Here is a 5,797-nt window from a genome sequence, read left to right on the forward strand (position 1 = left end):
ACACACTTTCCTTGCTTTCACTGATGCAAATTGGTCTATGATGTGATCAAAGTCAGTTTTTTCAGTTTCTTCTCTCTCTACACTCAGCAGAGCAAGATCACAGAGTCTGCCTTGACCCATGGAGGCTCTCAAATATGAAAGTATTGGTTTTAACTTGCTGAATGATCTCTCACAGCTGGCAATGGAAACTGCGATGGTTAGCATTATCTGAACAGCAAAGTAAAGATTGGGGAAGACGCTCTCATCTCCATACTGAACAATAAATTCAAGAAGCCCTTCAGGTCTTGATATTTTCATGTTGACCCGCCTTGATAGCTACATTTTGAATCCAAAATTTCTTCATATACCTGCTGTCCATCAACATCAGAGCTGTACAATTTGCCCAAATTTTCGCACTTCTTCTTTGAGTCATTGCTGTCGGTGTCGTAACACAGTCCCTCGACATTGAGAAGGAACCCAAACTTGTCATGCAAATGAGCGAAACTTTCATCCATCTGTCTGTGAAGACGGTCGAGTGTTCCCTTCATGACTCTTTCCATTTCCCCCTTAGCTGTTAACCCAGCGTCTCTCGAGTTCTCATCAGCCACTCGTTTCTTTTGTCTCTGACGTCTTTCAACTTCAATATTCCATTCTTGACTGAGACCGACTCCTTCTTTGAGTGATTCACTGACCAACACTTCTCTTTCATCATAAAAATGATCTCGGAGGGCTTTCAAATCCAGGGCAGCATCGTGCAAGTTCATGCTAGGATCCTGCAGCCTCTTTTGAATACGGTCAATGCGAATGAGTACTTTGTTCCAAAATCCTAGCAAAATCAGAAAATTGTAACTCAACATGTGGTTGTACAGCTGCCTTGCATCACTTCTTGTTTCATTGGTCTCGTTTTCATTGTCTATTATGTCCTGGAGAACTTGAAGTATCTCCTCAAGGTACTTGTTGACGGGCTTCACTGCTTCTGTCCTTGCACTCCACCTGGTTTCAGACTCCGACTTAAAAACCACAGGCACGGCGTTTTTGAATTTTTCCCAGCGCTGTGTTGAACGAGATGAAAACACGTAGAGAGCTTCGATGGTTCCAAAAGACGTGACCATCATTGTATCCTGCTTGGCTGCATGTACACCCACCAATTTGAGTGAGTGATTGTCGCAATTCACAAACACCGCCAGGTTGTTTTTCTCACTTATTCTTTGATGAACACCACTTCTGTGTCCAGCCATCACAGCAGCATTGTCATAGCACTGTGACTGACAATCTTACAGCTCCATTTCATCCTTCTCTCGTTGTTTCAAGATGTCTTCAACCAAGCTCTCAGGGCTCTTCTGCTTATCTGGATAAAACCAAGGAAGGACTCTCTGACACGGACTGTTTTCCTCTCAGAATCAACTTCCACATACCTCACTACTTCTGACATCTGCTCACGGTGTGCTTGATCAGGAGTTGAGTCGAACATGAGACCATAGTACTTGGCTTTACGAATGCTTCTCAGTAAACTCTCGTGAACAGTGGATGCCATCATGTGGATGAATTCGTTCTGGACACCCGATGAAAGATAGGATGTGGATCCAGGATGACTTTCCAAATGAGTTAGGTGTTGTTTTATGACAGGGTCAAAGATGGCCCATAGTTTCAGTAAGCCAAGGAAACTTCCCACATTGGAGTCATCGTATAGCTGAAGTGACTCCCTGTGTCCTCGCAAAGCCAGGTTCTGAGTCGCAAGGAATTCTTGTCAAGATATCACACCACTTCTGCTTTTCCTTCTCAATCTGTGACTGAAATACCGCATCAATAACTCCTCTGTTTCCAGCTATATTGCTTTCCATTTCTTTCCACTGTGTGAAGCATTCCCGATGATTCTTGGCATTTTCATCAACACTAATCCTTTCAGGTGCTTTCCACTGGTTGAATCCACTTTCCTGCTCCAATGAGGATTGATGGTCTGACCGGGAATAGAGAAGACAACAGATACAAAATGAAGACTTTTTAGAAGGGGAATAGACCAGCTATGAGCGAGACACTTCCTCACCATGACCATTTCGCAATTTCCTCTTGAACCAAGTTTTGTTCATTGAGCAGTTATTTGTTGGTTGGAAAGGCCCCTCACCGTTCTGGAAATACTTCGAACCCAGCTTTATTATTTCTGTTCTCAACGCATCAGGCAGAATTGCTTTTCCAGTATCCTTGTCGAACTTCAGAAGTCCAATGTCATGCTGTTCAATCACTTCTGGTATGACAGCTTGAGGCTCTTTGACACCGTCCTGTTCACTAGGTTCAGTGTTGTCAGGTTTAATCTTGTCAGGTAAAATCTCGTCAATAAACTCAACATCACCACCACCACCATCGTCTTCCCTTCCTGTCATGTCCACGTTCTCTGTGGCAGCCTCACTCTTAATCTCATTATACTCGGATTTATCTGACTTGACTTCCTCCTCGGCTTATGACGCATTTGTACTTGATCCACCTTCGGATTCTAACAAACGTAGCAGGTGCAGGTGACTCCATGGAACGTGTCAAACTACTTGTTCCAAGCTTTTCAAAGGAGGGCATGAAGAACTTGCTCAACTTCTTGGCTTCCTCCTCTTCCAACTTTCATCTCTTCCGTCCTTCAGCTCCACTTTTGTTCTACTTCGTGAAGAAATGTTTCATGCTCTTCTTACACAATGCTCTGATATAAGGCCATCCTAGTGCTTCTCACCCATGATAATCAAAGACAGATCATACATCTGAAGAAAATTCTTTTTTCACTATTGGAAGATGGCTTGTCTAGACTTTAATAGAAACTGCTCAGTGGCACCCCCCTTTCAAGTGACGTCCAGGGCACGTGTCATACCTGCCATACCTTAGATACGCCACTGTCCATAGGAACTGTTAAAGAAGACGAGTACAACCCAGACTTTGTAATTTAAGTTTTGTGTTTAATCCATTACTTCTTGGTTTCTTGTTTTCTAAACCTGTTACATGTTTATTGTGTTTTAATATGGTAATTGATTTAGGGATGTCTCATTACACACTGGCCATATGAAATGTGAGTTGAAACTTGGTGGGAGTTTGGGTAACTTTATTCCGGGTATGAGATGCCCACATTTCCGAGGGAATTGAGCATTTGTAGTTTTATTGTTTTTGGGTTTGCTAAATATCCAGTGACTAATCAGGAGCGAGTGTATTTCTATCTCCCTGCTTTACAGAATGGCAAAGTGGTGATCGTTGATTTGTGGTGGGAGATCTCGTTATACATTCCTGTGGTTAGCATTTGAATTTGCACACTGGACCAATGGGTCAGATTGTTGAATTTGCATGAAAAATCCTTTCAACATTACAGAAGGATGCCACTGATATCGCTCCCTTCGACGACAAAGAAAAGCCTGTTGGGAGAAATTATCTAGCTTCCCGGGTTTTGGCATTCTGTTTTGGGGGAGCAGGGAGGGAGTAGTGTATTCCAACTAACCTCAACCCAGAGAATGGTAACAGGCTTAAGGGACCTGAGCTTTAACAGTCCTGGTGATGTGTGCGCTTTAAGGGCTGAAATTTCCCTACATACCATTTGTTTAATTGGAATGCCCTGACACTTAATGTGATCTTCCCAGCTGACAGAGTGTGAGTGTGGGTGTTGAGTACAGGTACAACGTGCAAGGTGGATGGCAAGTGTGAGCAGGAACATATCCTGGGATGACTGTGTCCATGCCAGATGGTGTTTTGAGGCTGGGCACTTGTTGGAAGCTGAATGGCACTTACTGGATACGCAGTTCCTAGGCCTACCCGTTGTTTCCACAGGGTGGTGTGGTTGATATGTGGTGGGGGATGTATGCCATCCTAGTGCCCGGGATGAACACTTGCCTACGCTGGTTGGTAAGAGGGCTATTTCAAAGGAAGGATGTTTTGAGTGATAGCCTTTCTCTGCATGGTACGGCCAGACTGTCCCAGGAACTGATTTCGATGGCCTTGGATTACCTGCTCATAAAGGAAAGTGGCACTTGTACTGTTACTGGTTAAGGATGCTGGATCTACATTCCTGATGGGTCGGGTAACATCTCTCACCTGGTTGATCAAATTAAATGGGAGACTAGCTCATTGGCTATTACACTCTAGGGTAGGGCTGGTGGCCTCTTGGAGTAGAGGGAGGCTGGTGGACACTATAGTATCCTGGGAGGTGACTATTGGGTTTACAGTACTGGGTATTGTACTCTCCTGTTTTATGTATAACTTATTTGGGAGTTCATGAGAGTCATACTAGTCTGAGAGTTGGATCATCACTTTCGTGACTTTCGTGTCCTGTGGGGTGCGCCTTATTCTAATTGTTGAAAATTGCTTCCATCGTGATTAGTTAGTTTAGGAGCTACAGCATCTTTTCCCATTGGATAACTGCCTGGTGGTCCAGTTTCAAATATCCTGGGTATATAAAATCGCACATGGAAGAGGCTTTCTCTCTTCTTCCTTTGTTTAAGGCAAGGATGCACATGATGATTGGGAAGGTATGCTCTGCACATACTTTTAACTAAGTCTGTTTGTCAAATATCCATGTGTTTGTTGGGATTTGTAGTGTCTGTGACTGGGGAACATGAATGTTTGGTCGTATTTTTACTGTTTGTAAATAAATTATTCAATGTCAGTGCAACTCCTGTCTCACTTGCTGGACCTGCGAATCTGATTCAACATTGCAATCATACCAAGGGACTTGGTTGAGTTATTTTTTTGTGTAATGTATTGTGAATGGACTTTCAGTGGATGATCCACCTTTTCATCCAATGAGCCAAGAAACGGGATGGCGAGCCACCCAAGATTGAGGAACCAGCGCGGGAATGAATGCTTCAAGATGTGGAGGACTTAATATGGTTGGATGTATAAGTTTATTTTTCATTTGAAGGATCTGATTTGATTTTATGGAGGAACTAATTATTTTTGCAAGAACTTTGATCAGCGACTGAATGAGATTTACTTTGTTTAAAAGTTGTGATGTTGGAGAATTTGTTGTGAAAAGAGTTAAGCTGTATCGATCAACACACATCAAAGTTGCTGGTGAATGCAGCAGGCCAGGCAGCATCTCTAGGAAGAGGTACAGTTGACATTTTGGGCCGAGACCCTTCGTCAGGACTAACTGAAAGAAGAGCTTGTAAGAGATTTGAAAGTGGGAGGGGGAGGGGGAGATCCAAAATCATAAATTTTCTGCAGATACTGGAAATTCAAGCAACACACATCAAAGTTGCTGGTGAATGCAGCAGGCCAGGCAGTATCTATAGGAAGAAATTTGGTTTCCATTTGATATCTGAGAGTTGGAACCTAAAACACAATGTTGAAATTTTGAATTGTTCTTTCTCATGTAAATATTTTATATACATTGCTATTTTCTATAAATAAAATTTACCCCTAGAAGCGTGTGTTTTCTATTCATTGCCTCCTTTCGATACCTAGAGCTTCTGATGGCCCACTAGCACCTGGTGTAGTACGAAGCAATTTGATTTTTCTCAGTCACATGAGATAAGACAAGTGCTACACAGGTGTTACATTACTGTCAGTGTCCTATTGTACAACAGCTCTATCATAACCATTTACATCTGTCCAATGCAATTCTCCCCGGTTCCTCAGGATCACAGTCATGCCTCGGATTTCTCCCTGCAAAGAGTCAAAAGTCTTATTTTTCTGTTGTCTCATCCCTTCTGATAAGGCACATCAAATTCAACAAGTCAGGTATGATTACTCAAATAGAAGACAAAAATAAAACACAGAATAAGGGATGCATCTCAAGATCCACTCCAGAATCTAACCAGGATGAATTATCTCAGTACTCCCAACATCATCACATCTT

The sequence above is a fragment of the Mobula birostris genome, chromosome 7 (genome assembly GCF_030028105.1).
Source record: "Mobula birostris isolate sMobBir1 chromosome 7, sMobBir1.hap1, whole genome shotgun sequence".
Classification (NCBI taxonomy): Eukaryota; Metazoa; Chordata; class Chondrichthyes; order Myliobatiformes; family Myliobatidae; genus Mobula; species Mobula birostris.